Source organism: Mixophyes fleayi, chromosome 7 (assembly GCF_038048845.1).
Source record: "Mixophyes fleayi isolate aMixFle1 chromosome 7, aMixFle1.hap1, whole genome shotgun sequence".
NCBI classification, from domain to species: Eukaryota; Metazoa; Chordata; class Amphibia; order Anura; family Limnodynastidae; genus Mixophyes; species Mixophyes fleayi.
Genome location: NC_134408.1, coordinates 14469114 through 14485229, shown reverse-complemented (window position 1 = coordinate 14485229; position 16116 = coordinate 14469114).

Sequence of the window (16116 nt, the reverse complement as noted above, 5' to 3'; positions counted from 1 at the left end):
AGAGGAGGGGGTGGAGGGAGGTCAGGAGAGGAGATGTAGAGTTGAATGTCTTCAGCATAGAGGTGATACTGGAGACCAAAGGAAGAGATGAGATCACCCAGGGAGGTGGTGCACAGTGAGAAAAGAAGAGCGCCGAGAACAGAGCCCTGAGGGACCCCAACGAGGACGGCGGAAGGGGGTGAGCATGAGTCAGAAGTGGAAACAGAGAAGGAGTGGTTGGCAAGGTAAGAGGTGAACCAAGTGAGGACATTGCCAGAAAGGCCAAGAGATAGATGGGTATGCAAAAGGAGGGAGCAAATTCAGTTGAGTGGAGGGGGCAGAAACCAGATTGGAGGGAGTCAAGGAGGGAGATAGCAGAGAGGTTACTGGAGAGGCAGATGCAGAGAATCTGCTCAAGTAGTTTAGAGGTGAAGGGGAGAAGTGATATGGGGCAGTAGTTAGCTAGAGAGGTGGGGTCAAGGTTAGGTTTCTTAAGAATGGGGGAAATAAGAGCATGTTTGGAGGGGACGATGCCAGCAGAGAGTGGCAGATTGAGAAGGTGTGCAAGGTGGGCGCAGACAGACGGGGAGAGGGAGTGAAGAAGGCATGGTGAGAGCTGGAGAGGGGAAAGGAAAAAAAATGAGTGCAGATGGAAAAAGGAGGGAAGGTAAGAGAGTTAGGGAACAAGAGAGAGAAAGAGGCAGAACGTGGAGCCAGAGGTAAGGAGCAAAAATTAGGGCATTAAAATGAAACCAGTGATGAATCAAGCTGTAGAGAATGTGAGTGAAGGACAAAGAAGATAAGACAATAAGGCAGAAACACAGGACAATCAGAGGTAAGACATTAACACAGGGCAATAAGATCCATGGCTAAAAATGAAGACAGGTAGAAACAAGGTAGTACTAGAACAGTAAAGAATAAAATAATGAGTAAAATAAAGAATAAAGTTAAAGAAAAAAATCTTAAATGAGATTAAATAGAATGAAATTAAATACTGGCTAGATAGAATGCAAAGCAATAACAAGCTATGGTAATAAAGTAGCAGGGATGCAGGATTCCAGGGGAGCAGGGGACCAGACTAGATAGAGAATGACCATGGAAGTCTTTAGGTACAGGCGAGACCGGAAGGTGAACGTCCGCAGGAACTGGAAGAGGAACAGAAGTACAGAAGAGGCCAGGTGAGTGCTTGGTGAGTCCAGGGGAGAAACCAAACCAGGGGAGATAGCAATCCAGGTGAGTCCAGGGGAGAAATCAATACAGGTGAGACCAGGGGAGAAATCAATCCAGGTAAGTTCAGGGGATAGATCAATCCAGCTAAGACCAGGGGAAAAATCAGGTCGAGAGCGAGGTCCAGTGGTAGTAGAGAGGCAGGGAAAATAAAATGTTCAGGAGGGTGAACCAAAGGAGGCCACATGGCTCGGCCTAAACATGAGAGAAGGTAGTAGCTGGTCAATGATGGATGGGGGCATGGGGGATCCGGTGAGGCATTGCAGGAGAGAAGGGGTCAGCAGAGTAATGGTGGCCTGGGGGAAATAAATCAGCCAGAGTGAGAAATAAATCAGGCGGAGGGGTCAGAGGCATCTGGGCATCTGGGAGACACTGGGAGCAGTAGATGGTTGTCCGGAGGCAGCAGGAGTAGAGAGAAGGCCCAAGCCGGGACTGTAGTAACTGACGGCAGCAGTAGCTCGTGGTCATGGGACAGATAGGCAGGCAACTGGAACAGGCAGCGTTAGTCGGCATCCAGGAGCAATCAGCAGCATACTGTGAGGCATCAGGTAGGGAGACGGGGACTGGTGATAGAATAGGTAGACCCAAGCCACGGCCTGTAGTAGGAGCGATAGCGGGCAGGCAGGCGAGAGGACTCCAGTAGATGCCGTGGGTTTGGTCGCGGATGCATCCATTCAGCAGCAGGAGATCCAAGTGAAAGGAGATAGCAGATGAACAGATCTGGGGGCTACTCCAATTGCGTTCGGAGACCAGAAAGTGAACCCCGGTGGAGAGCACATGCAGATGTCCGTTCAGCTCAAGCACAGGAAGCGTTGATCATCTTCTTCTCCTACACACCTTCACTCCATTGGCCTTCATGACACAGATCTTTCTTGGTTCACTTCCTACCTATTTAACTGCTCCTTTAGTGTTTCTACCTCTGGCACATCCTTGCCTCCACTCCCACTGTCTTTTGTTGTCCCACAAGGCCCTGTTCTTGGCCCGTTACTGTTTTTATTGTACACCTCTTCTCCTGGAGCACTAATTTGTTCATTTGGCCTCCAGTACCAGCTCTATGCTGATGACACCCAACTATAGCTCTTCCCCCGACCTCTCCCCTTCTGTACTATCTCGTGTAACCAACTGTCTTTCAGCTATCTCCCCATGGATGTCCCAACACTATTTAAAGCTCAGCATAACCAAAACAGAGCTTATTATCTCCCCTCCTGCCAGTATCATCATCTCCCCTCAAATACTCCCTCACTGTCAATAACAACACAATTTCCTCAGTTTCTGGCATGGGATGAGGTGATTAGTGATCTCATCTCCAGTCACTGCAGCTTCTTTTGCAATTGTTTATTTATAGTTTAACAATAGAGACAAGAAAGGATTCAAATATGAAGAATGTCATGTTAAAATTTATTTTGATAATATTCAACCTTGTCCACTGTATTTGAAAATGTCCTAATTGTCCAAAGAATTGCGTAAAATTATTACTTAATGAAAGAAAAGACAGGTTAGCAAAGATAACGTTATATTCACCTACTTGGTAAACAAATATATGTCCTGATGCTGAGTTGAACATGTACCTACTTGCGTAGCATAAACCCGAACAATTTGCACTGAGCATTCCCACAAAGAGATTGCACTGCTATATGCACATGCAGAGTTGCGTACATCTGACATTTGTGTCTCCTTACGACATGGAGAGGTTGGATGGGGAGGGAAGGGCAGGTCTATCGTAAAGTACAGTGAGGGCCTGTTCAGCAAATTCAGCTGAGGCAGACCAGCATTAGAGTCATAAATACACCTGTCAGGAGCGGAATCTTTTGCACCTACTATACATTATGGTAATGATGATGTTGATGATGATGATGATGATGGTCACTAGCACTAGCTAGCTGCTTCATATTAGCTGACCGTAAATTCATGTATAAAATGGATAGGTGCTTTCTTTACTGATCATGTATATGTTTAAAGATATATATATATTTTTTTTTCTACTTTTATTTGTAATCAGGAAGGGCTATTATATCTCCTGTATTCAATCAAGCCTAATAGTAAACATGTTTTTAGCTTTCTAAACAAATGCTAACAAACTTTTGTTGTGCTTATGACCTGGTTGTTTGACTATTTAGGTTAAAATATGTATGCCTGACTCAATCCTGGTACATATGTCACAGGAGCAAAGTTAGACATATCTTGTCTCTGACTCAACATTAATTTTAGCAGTGACTTTATTGAGAAGTAATTATGTCCAACATTCATCCAACTCAGCCATCGCCTGTACTTTAATGGAAAAGCTGACATTCTATATTATAGCTTGCATATGTCTACCTTGTGTTTTGGTACCTTTTCACTAACTTGGTAATGTTGGTGCCCTGTGAAGTTTCTCAGAACGTTTAGGATGGAATGTTAGTAGCACCATACACTGGTTCATTTGTAACCATATTTTGGGTCAATGCTTTCTTATTACAATTTTTCAAAGTAGTGAATGAGGTATTGAAAATTAACAAAGATATTTCCCCACCAAACTCTGAAAAGCCATTTTTATATCAGAATTTTGTAGACCATATATAATAGGATTTAACATGGGTGTAATTGCAGTATAGAGTACGGTGAGGACTAATTCCAGAAGATCAGAGTACGACGGTAACATATACACTGATATTCCTGATGTATAGAAAATGGTGATGACGGAGAGGTGGGATGAGCAGGTGGAGAAGGCTTTTCTTCTTCCATCACTGGATTTAATATGCAAGATAATAGTGAAAATATTTATGTAGGACAACAAACTGCATAGAAATGGACCAAATCCAAAAAACAACGTGTCTATTCCAAATATAATGTAAAACATCCCTGAGCTTGTGCAGGAGATCCGAGTCAGAGATTTAGCATCACAGAAGAACTGGTGAATTGTATTAGAATGACAGGAGGACATATTTAAAATTGACACTGTAAATAGTAAAGAATTTAAACATGCAGTCACCCATATTCCAATAGTCATCAGGGTACAGTTTCTTCTACTCATGATACGGTTATAGTGTAATGGGATACATATAGCAACATATCGGTCATATGCCATGATGAATAGCAAAATCTCCTCTGTAGAGGCCACTGCAACAAAAAAGTACAACTGGCTGTAGCATTGTCCGACAGATACAATATTATTTCCCGATAACAATATGTCCAGCAATTTTGGAACAGTAATTGTTGTGTAAAATATGTCTACAATTGACAAGTTGCAGATAAAAAGGTACATTGGATTGTGTAATTGTGGTTTCAGACATATTACTGTGATTATTGAAGAATTTACCAGAACTCCAACTAAATATATAATAAAAAATACACTGGAAATAACCGTCTTGTCTTTTTTATTACCAGAAAATGGCACAATGCGAAAATATTTAACAGATGTTGTATAATTCATTATTTTATTCTTCACGTTCTAGAGAAATGAAATGTTTTATTTATATATATATATATATATATATATATATTGTCCAATTTATGTCTCATACACTTACGACAGACGAGGTTGATGAAGATTGTGGAGATATTAGATAAAAAGTCTACAGTCTAGATGGAGAGGGAAATGCTGAGACAATCAAAACATGTGTGACAAGAATGGGCATGGGCCTGGATCTTCTTGAACATTGACCGCCGCCTCTCCTCCACTCTTATCACCTCTTCCCACTCCAGAATCCAAGACTTTTCCCGTGCAGCCCCCCTTCTCTGGAACGACCTCCCTCGTTCCATCCGTCTCTCTCCTACTCTGTGCTCCTTCAAACGTGCACTCAAAACTCACCTCTTCCTCAAAGCCTACCAACCATCTACTTAACCCCCATCTCCTCCCTTTAGCTCATCCTCCCTTCTCTCCTCTTACCTCAACTGGCTAATCTTGTGCCTGGTCTGTTTACCCTCCCTTAGGATGTAAGCTCGTATGAGCAGGGCCCCCTCCCCTCCTGTCTCCATACCTGTTCTTCTGCTCCTTCTTTACTGCATATGACTGGCCGGAGTTTCTGAAGTATTGGTACTTTATGTTCATTGTTCTGTATGGTTTCACCCTGTATAGTCTACTGTTAGTACTGCGTGCGGCGCTGCGGATACCTTTTGGCACCTAACAAATAAATGATAATAATAATACCATGTAGAGGGGGTAGTATCTGATGACAGAAGCATAAACTATAGTAAAGAGGTGGGTTTTGTAGAGAGAACTCGAAAGATTGAAGGTTGGGAGAGAGTCTGGTCAGGCATGAAAGGGTGTTCTATAAGTTGGGAGCAGTACAGGAGAAGGTTTTGGAGGCAGAAGTCAGAGGTGGTTACCAAGAAAGGCATAGATCAGAGCCATTTCACAGAGGGCAATAGGATGTGTATCTTGTGATCAGAGATGTATGAATCGGAGGCGTTGGGGAGGACTTTGATAGTGAGGATGAGGAGCTTTAATTTAATTCTGGAGGGAATAGGGAGCAAGTTACAATTAATTTGTTTTACACTCTGTAAACCTTTTCTATAACAAGAGTTCATAACTTAACAATCAATTTTTGCATTCGCTAGAAACCTGATTTAATTGAATGGTAGAGCTCTGTAATACCTAAATAAAAAGGGCAGAGTTCTCACCACCCACAAATCCTTATCAGCTCCAGCACTAGAGAACCTGGGGGACAATGAGTGTGGGGTCACTTTGCTAGAGTAGAAACCAGTACCAAGCTAGACATGATGGGTCAAAACACACTGTTATAGTGGCACCAGTCCCAACCTAGTAAGCTTGGAACCATTATACCGAAAGTATAGAAAGTAAATAAAAACACTGAAAAGCATTTAAAAATAAAGTTTAATAGATGATTCCACTAAATCACTTTATTGCCACTTTATTGAAAAAAAATAATTCTGGATGTGGATATAATAAAATACATATTACTTGTCAATAACTGTAACATTGTGAGCCCCAGAGCAGAATACTTGTGACCATAGTGAACAAGGATGGACTATTACCCCTCAGCTGGCCATATGTGACCAACATGGGAAATAACTTGCAATTCACTGAGTAGTGAAGGCTTGTACATTTCCATTTAGACTGCACTCATTTTTCCGCAGGGCTGTTAGCATATAGTTGTTATGCAGTTTGAAAATAAGAGGGAGAAAAAAAAACAAAAATTTTTTAGTGGTCAAATCAACTTACTCTTTGGCTATGATGAGACAGTAGAAATAATATTTTATTTTTGAGAGTGTTTCAGGGAGTATTTTATTTAATGATTACTATTAATATCATCTTTTATTTATAAGACACTACAATAGGTATGTTGCTCCATATATGTAATAAAATTAAAAATAATTTAAACCTTTTGTGTTTAAAATATTTTTCGTTTATCTATTTATTTAGATTTTATTTGTATAATGGGCAGATGTTACACCTCAGTAACATTATACAATGCCATTAAGTTGGCTGAGTTGGCTCTTCAATGGTTTTGATTTATTTCTATTACCTCGGTACCCACAGCCTAGTGGTGTTGGGAAGTATCCAATCAGTTTTCAGGAAAGGGCTGGTAGTCTCTCTGTGAAGACCATGCTGTTATTTTTGGGACCCCATTGAGTCTCCAGCCCATGCAAGTTTGGGTTTTGTACTATGAACTGGCTCATATTTTTTCAAGCCTGCTGCTGGTTTCAATTTTAACACATTCATCATTGTCCCACTATATTAGTGGGAACCAGTCCAGTCTGGGGCTGGTTGAGGTACTTGTAGGGGGACAAGCTACACAATTTTTAAATTGTTTTTCTTCAATTTAGGAGCAGAGTTTTCCCATCCATTTTAATGACTGATTTATTTCAATTGTATCTCCAGCTAGTGCACTAAATTTAGAATCCCCATTAAAATGAATGTTCTCCTTACAGCAAGTCTTGCACATCATCTGGCCACTTAAATTACAGCAATTCAACCCATTTCCCAGCATTCTGTGTATATATAAAGGTTCATACGTAGGCTGATATGCCATTTCCTAAACACCAACATTTAAGACTAATGTACCATGCATTAGCATTAGAAATCATCACCACAATATTGCACATACATAAACAGTAGTGCTAAATAAAGTATGTATAATAGCATACTCATAATAAAAGGCAAGAAATAATATATTTTATCATATCAAATATTATACAAAAGTTAAAATGGATTCATAAAACTTAAATGAACATTGAAATTGATCTGTGTGTGATCGACTTTGCATTTATACTTTGCATATACAAAAGTTGATATAAATCAATTTATCTTCAATAATCTTAGCAGAACCTGGAGCCACCGTCCAACTTGAATGGCTCTAAACACATCTAAAAAGATAATTATGTGGTGAAATAAGAAGACACATCTGATATAAATGTTTGGGGACTTAGGGCCTGATTCATTAAAGAAAGTTAAGCAAAAGAAAGTAAGTAAGGCAAAACCATGTTGCATTAGAGGAGGAGGTAAATTTAAAATGTGATGGTATAGTTATATTTGGGGTAGGGCATGTCCTATATCAACTTTAAATTTCAGTGTATAAATAAGCTATCAAGTATTTGTGTGCTAGATAAAAAAAACAGACAGTATTTTCCTTACATGCAAAATAATCAAGTAATTTGCACCCCTTGCATTGAAACATGGTTTTGTCCAAAAAGCTTGAGCAAGAAAACTTACTCAATTTTTTGCTTAACTTTCCTTAATGAATCAGGCCCTTAGTTTCCAAAATAAGTAGGTCGAGCCAATCTAAATGTCATTTAACTAGCCCTTACATAAGCATACATGTTTCAGATAATTTGCATACCCTATTCTGAAGACAGCTGTATGTTGCAACTTTGAAAAACTTAATTAATACCTCTTCTAATCTACTTCAAGATCGCTCTGGAATGGCTGTATACTAACGCTGTGATTGCGGTGTGGAGGTCTTGCTGGTGATGACACGCTATGCATTTTTGCAGCTAAAAGTGTACAGAACAAACATTTATAATGACCCTTAGGTAGGGAGTGACAGTGCAATAAGAACAGAAGAATTCTCGTCATAGATATATAGGGATTGCTAGATTATAAATTCTCACAAGAAAAAAAAGACATGTAAGTCCATATGGTTAAGCTGCTTATTGTATTGATCTTATCTTGATTGGTAGCTAAGATATTTACAGGTATTTTATTCTGTTTTATAACCTGAGTGCAAATACATACATCCATAAATCTGAAAATATATATAGTTCTGATTTGTTTCTAAAACTTCAATTTGAAATTCATTTTAAATGTATGCAGTAAAGATGTCGACAATTAAAGTTGCATTTTTATAAAAAATTAATTGTTTTTATGTTGCTTTTATTTTGAAATATAAGACACTGTCTGTTATCGATGCTGCAACCGCAAAATGTCAATTTGTTTGTGCATTTCCACAAGAAATTCTAGGTCTCACTTTATGTTATGTCGCACTCCAGCCACTTATATTGCCAGTCTCAGGCGTAGACTAATAGTAACACTATGGGATATATTTACTAAACTGTGGGTTTGAAAAAGGGGAAATGTTGCCTATAGCAACCAATCAGATTCTAGTTATCATTTATTTAGTACATTCTACAAAATGACAAATGAGTCTGGTTGCTATAGGCAACATCTCCACTTTTTCAAACCCGCAGTTTAGCAAATATACCCTTATATCATTATTTTGGGGCTGATCTATCAAAAAGTGCAAAGTCCAAAACATTAAAGGGTTAAAAGCAGCAACACTTCTATCCTTGGCGTTAACCCCCTAGCATGGGGAAAGCTATTAAACAACTTTTGTGTCGGCACTGGTAGAGAACAAATACTTGTTCGCATACTGCTATTTAAATTAAATACATTTGATCTATTTTATGCAGTATTTTTTTATTAGTAACGCTGAAGCTGGAATCTGGGCTTTAATTTCCTGTGACCCTGCTCACATCTGCATGACACTGTCAGAACCCCAATTGCAATTTATAAAATATTATCTCTCATTACTGGCTCAAATAATAATAGACCCTTAGTGATAATAAGTAGAACATAACATTTACAGTATAATGTAAAATCTCAGAGGGAGAGAAATAGCTGCAGGTCCAATAATGACACAAACAAAGACAGTTACATTTTACTCTATTCAAAATGCTATCAAAACAAACTCCATATAGAGTATTTGCTTTTGTGTTTAAATATTAGTTTATATTATTGAATTTTAATTATGTTTTATATTTAAGGAGGTGATATTATTACTGACACAAATACAGTTTTCTTTGTGAGTTCAAATATGATTTAAATGTTTATAGTAGAGATGAGCGGGCTCGGATTCCACTAATCCGAGCCCACCCGAACAGTGCGGATCCGAACGGGATCCGAGCACTGTTTGGATATTTCCGGCGGGCAAAAGAATGAAAACGAGGCTCTGTCGTCCAAGTCTCGCGTCGAATCTCGCGAGGGGTGGGAGGGAGGGCCTAGAGCAATTCCATCTTGTACCTCTTTTTTTGGCATTATGTGCTCAAGCTACCTCGTGCAACCTTTTGGCCTAAAAACAATATTGTAAGGTGTTCAGAATAGACTGGAAATTAGTGGAAATAATTGTTATTGAATGTTATTGAGGTTAATAATAGCGTAGGAGTGAAAAAAAACCCACAAAACTGTTTTTTAGCACTTTTATGTTTTTTTCAAAATAAATCCGAACCAAAACCTTTCGTCAGGTGTTTTGCGAAACAAATCCGAACCCAAAACCTCAAGCAAATCCGAATCCAAAACACAAAACACGAGACACCAAAAGTGGCCGGTGCACATCCCTAGTTTATAGGAAGTTCATAATGAATAAATATGTCACAAGAAAGTTGAACAGATTTACCCGACAGTGATGCTATTTTCAATTATAAATTTTAAATGAGTGATAAAAATATCATTAATCGAAAAGCAAAAATAACTATACTGAATCCTACACTTTACCAAAACACTTACAAGTAAAAAGAAATATTTTCTTACCTTCTTTGAATATTAATTATTGGATTTCCAAATGTTTTTTTCAACAAGACATAAACTGGCCCACTAACATAATATAATATAATATATTATATCATATCATATAATATCTCTTGCGTGAAATGAAGTTACATTCTTCTCTTACTACATGTAATCACTGAGTAACTCACCATTGCAGTAGCACACAGTGTCCTCTAAGGTAACATCTAACAGGACAGAGAGGGAACTGAGTAGATTATTTATACCCTGCTAATCTCTGGACGATGATCACACATTCAAACAAATATGACCTCTGAGAAATGATAATGTTTGGAATTACATCATCCGGACTGAGCTCTTGGGTTTTGATATAAAGTTTTACAAAGTGTATATAACATAAAATGTTATATTACAGTTAACAGTTGTTTTAGTAATATCACTGTATTGTTTTAGAAATATTTCTGACACGTAAAATAATGAAGATGGGGTAGACCCCTGTTAGCGTTGAAGTGTATCAGCAATGTAGTTTTGAAAAACATTGTAACATAGTAGTGTGACCCTTTTAAAAGAAAACCTGAGTTTCGAAAACACAGAAACATAAATTTCGGTTGGGAGGGGTTTAAGGAAGTCCAATTTTAAAATAATTTTGAGTTTGTTTTACATACCATGTACTAGCCTGATATGGAAAGTGAGGGGGAACTATAAGCATATTAACCTAAAGCGGCCTAAACCCTTAATCAGGCCCTGGATACTGCATGCTCTAAATGGGGAACTTTCTTCTTCCTGAATGATAGCAAATGTTACAATAATAATCCTTTGTTCCTACTTAGGAGGGAAGTCTATGAGGCATCTAAGAGGACTATAAAAACTTTTCTAATTGTCTAGTCTGTTATTAAAACTAAGATTGTAATACCACCTAAATCAATATAATAAATCACTGTGAAGACAGTTGATTAGAAATATTATATTATATGTTATATTAACAAATATATTATCACGCTCAGTGTACCTTTGTTTTAAATCACACATGTAAACAATTTGCTGGTTTATGTTATACTTTGGATATTAAAAAAGCGTTTAATAAAAAATAATAAAAGTAAACTTTTAAGGAAAAGACTAACAGTAATAAAACTGCTACTGAATTATATATGATTCTCTTAACTGCACTATGCATTCTAAAGCTTCACTCTGTAACCTGTGATATTCTCTGATGATATTTAATTAGTGGCACCTCCCAGATTATATTTGTAAATTTAGAATCATATGATCATAAACAGAGACTAAAGGGAACTAACAGATCCTCTGTATAAATTCTTACATTTGGAAATCTAGTGCAGTAATTTTCTTTCATTTGCAACACCACACTTTCCTCTGTTCATCAAGCCTGCTGACTTGGCGACAACATTGACTCTAGCCTTAGCGTCACTCGTCACATATACTCCCTCTTGCAGTCCTGTTACCACCTTCTTATCAACATTGTCAAAATATTCCCTTTCCTCACTCAGGTTACTAAAAATCTGATTTACTGATTTATTATCTCCAGCCTTGACTATTGTAACCATCTGCTTAATGGTCTTCCCTACACCCAACTCTGCCCTCTACAATCACTCCTAACTACTATGGCTAGACTAAGCTTCATCTCCCAGTGCTTCTCCTCTGTTACACCCAGGGCTGGATTAAGGGAATGGAGGCCCCTGGGCTAAGGGGGCCTCCATTCCCCCGTGAGGGCCCCCCCCGGCACTTACCTCCTTCCCCGGCGTGCTGTACGCTCTTTACTGAGGAGATCTCGTGAGAGTGAGACTCACGAGACCTCCTCAGTAAGGAGACTACAGCTTGCTCCGGGAAGTACAGCAGTGAAAGTGCTCAGCAGCACTGATCGTGCCGGGGGTGCCCCCGCCCCCGACTGATCAATACTGCTGCTGAGCACTTTCAATGGCCCCCTGGATGCCATAGGCCCCTGGGCTGTAGCCCAGTTAGCCCTATGGTTAATCCGGCCCTGGTTACACCATACTGTAAATCCCTTCATTATTTCCCCATTCCCTCCATAAATCATTGCAAGTTGCTCACCTTCATTTACAAAGCCCTCACTAATGGTTCTACTCCATATATCTCCATCTCACCACGAACCCAGCTTGACCACTACAATATAGACTATGCTTCTCCTTCCCTCTTATAACATCCTCCCACTGCCATATCCATATTCCATGCTATCGCCACCTATGGAAATCCTTACCTCATCATATTAGACTCTCCCCAACCTACAATGCTTTAAATGCTCCCTCAAAACCCATCTCTTCATCTATGCCTACCCTTCCCCCTCATAGACCCTCATGTCTAATTTCTCTCTTCCTCCACTAAGCACATTCACATGTGTTCCATTTGTTCCTATTGTCTCTCATTTCCACCTCCCTCTAAAATGTAATCTCTAATGGGCAGGATACTATGCCTCTTGCAGGTCATCTCTGTCTACCTGGTATTTTCCTGTTATGTCTTATGATGAATCTTGTGTGAGTGCTAAATTGATTGCTTTATAATGAATAAAGTTAAAGAAGAAAATCTTAAATGAGATTAAATAGAATGAAATTAAATACTGGCTAGATAGAATGCAAAGCAATAACAAGCTACGGTAATAAAGTAGCAGGGATGCAGGAGTCCAGGGGAGCAGGGGACCAGACTAGAGGGAGAATGACCATGGAAGTCTTCAGGTACAGGCGAGACCGGAAGGTGAATGTCCGCAGGAACTGGCAGAGGAACAGAAGTACAGAAGAGGCCAGGTGAGTGTTTGGTGAGTCCAGGGGAGAAGTCAAGCCAGGTGAGTCCAGGGGAGAAACCAAACCAGGTGAGACCAGGGAAGAAATCAAACCAGGTGAGTCCAGGGGAGAAATCAAACCAGGTGAGTCCAGGGGAGAAATCAAACCAGGTGAGTCCAGGGGAAAAATCAATACAGGTGAGACCAGGGGAGAAATCAATCCAGGTAAGTTCAGGGGATAGATCAATCCAGGTAAGAACAGGGGAGAAATCAGGTCGAGAGCGAGGTCCAGTGGTAGTAGAGAGGCAGGGAAGATAAAATGATCAGGAGGGTGAACCGAAGGAGGCCACATGGCTCGGCCTAAACATGAGAGAGGAAGGTAGTAGCTGGTCAATGATGGATGGGGGCATGGGGGATCCGGTGAGACATTGTAGGAGGTTAGGGATCAGCAGCGTAATGGTGGCCTGGGGGAAATAAATCAGCCAGAGTGAGAAATAAATCAGGCGGAGGGGTCAGAGGCATCTGGGAGACACTGGGAGCAGGAGATGGTTGTCCGGAGGCAGCAGGAGTAGAGAGAAGGCCCAAGCCGGGGACTGTAGTAACTGACGGCAGCAGTAGCTCGTGGTCATGGGACAGACAGGCAGGCAACTGGAACAGGCAGCGTTAGTCGGCGTCCAGGAGCAATCAGCAGCATACTGTGAGGCATCAGGTAGGGAGGCGGGGACTGGTGATAGAATAGGTAGACCCAAGCCACGGCCTGTAGTAGTAGCGGCAGCGGGCAGGCAGGCGAGAGGACTCCAGTAGATGCCGTGGGTTTGGTCGCGGATGCATCCATTCAGCAGCAGGAGATCCAAGGAAAGGAGGTAGCAGGTGAACAGATCTGGGGGCTACTCCAATTGCGTTCGGAGACCAGAAAGTGAACCCTGGCGGAGAGCAAATGCAGACGCCCGTTCAGCTCAAGCACAGGAAGCGTTGATCATCTTCTTCTCCTACACACCCTTCACTCCATTGGGTTTCATGACACAGATCTTTCTTGGTTCACTTCCTACCTATTGAACTGCTCCTTTAGTGTTTCTACCTCTGTCACATCCTTGCCTCCACTCCCACTGTCTTTTGTTGTCCCACAAGGCCCTGTTCTTGGCAGGTTACTGTTTTTATTGCACACCTCTTCTCTTGGAGCACTAATTTGTTCATTTCTCCTCCAGTACCAGCTCTACGCTGATGACACCCAACTATAGCTCTTCCCAGACCTCTCCCCTTCTGTACTATATCGTGTAACCAACTGTCTTTCAGCTATCTCCCCATGGATGTCCCAACACTATCTAAAGCTCAACATAACCAAAACAGAGCTTATTATCTCCCCTCCTGCCAGTATCATCAGCTCCCCTCAAATACTCCCTCACTGTCAATAACAACACAATTTTCTCAGTTTCCCAAGCCTGCTGCCTAGTTGTCACACTTGACCCTGCCCATTGCTTTATTCCTCACATCTAGACTCTCTCCCAGGCCTGTCGATTCCACCTTAAAAACATTGCCAGAATACGCCTTTTTCTTACTCAACATGCCGCCAAATCTCTTATCCATTCTCTCACCCTCTTCCGTCTTGACTACTGCAACCTCCGGCTATCTGGCATTCCAGACACCCATATATTCACACTTCAATCCATCCTAAGTGCTGTTGCAAGACTGAACTTCCTCTCTCACTGCTCCACATCTGCCACACCACTTTGCAAATCCCTACACATGCTCCCTGTGTCCTTCAGAATCAAATTCAAATTACTTACCCTTACTTACAAAGCCCTAAACAACACCACCCCTTCAAATATCTCAAATCTCATATCAAAATTGACTCCCTCCTGCCCTATAAGATCTACCTCTGACGCTCGCCTTGTTTCGTCTCTGGTAATCACCTTGCGCTTGCACCTATACAAGACTTCTCCCGTGCTGCTATCCACTGATGGAATTCCCTCCACCTCCAATTAGACTTTACCACAGCCTTCAAATCTTTAGATGTTCTCTAAAAACCCGTTTCTTTTTTAAAGCTTACCTTATCCCTGATGATACTGTTCACACTAATGCACCCTCACAACTGTCCCAATCTCCACTCTAAACCACACACTCTCATCTTATTTCAGCTGTGCCCTCATCACTTAGAATGTAAACTGTCTAATGAGCAGGGTCCTCTATACCCTTTGTTTTCTTGTCCTTGTTTTATGTATGTCCTGTTTTCCCTACTCTATAGTTCTGAGGAGCACTGTGGCACCTTACAAATCTACAATAATAATAATATTAATAACTAGCATATAGGTTATGCAGATAAGGCAGCTGTTGTAAGATGGGCTAACATTGTGATTATCTGGAAGGACTACACTTGAATACTGGATGTGTGCTCCTTTAATGGACCACTATTGTTCCATAATATTACACATTTAGGGCCTGAGTCATTAAGGAAAGTAAGGCAGAAAAAGTTGTAAATGTTCTCCGCGACAAACCATGTTACAATTCGAGTGGTACAAATTAGTTTAATATTTTGCACATAAGTTCAATTTTGACTGTTTTTCATCTAGCACAAAAATACTTGACAGCTTTATTTTTACACTGAAATTTAAAGTTGATCTAGGACATGCCCTTCCCCAACTATAAATCTCTTCCCACGTTTTAAATTAACCTCCCCTCCAATACAACATGGTTTTGCCCAGGTGCAAAGTTACTCCTTTTTTTATGCTTTGCTCTCCTTACTGACTCGGGCCCTTAAAGTTTGTAGCAATTTCTACTTCTTAGATTTATTTTTATGGTATAAACATGATTGATCTGTACATACTGACTTTTTATCATATTCATTTTTTAAAATTAGATAGCTTTGACTGAATTTTCAATAAAACTTTATTAAATCGATGAGTTTGTTAGTGCCTCCTTAATTCTTATTTTTTTCTTACACATCCTTTTCTTGTTAGGTTTCAGTTACCCTTATAAGAAACATCAGACAATACTTATCAGCGCTGTTCTTGGCACTTTATTAAATATCAAACATATTTTATTAATGCTCAGCATTATTTATTTGTATTTGAATCTCAACCTGAATCTCAACCTGTCATCCGTGCCCACCCTCTTGGGCCATAGTTACCTGCCTGTACTCACTTTTCCCCTCCCTCCCTCTCTTTCATGCTGTGCCTGAGCCCCCAGAGTTATAGTGCTTACTGTTACTTGTACTGTGCTGTTT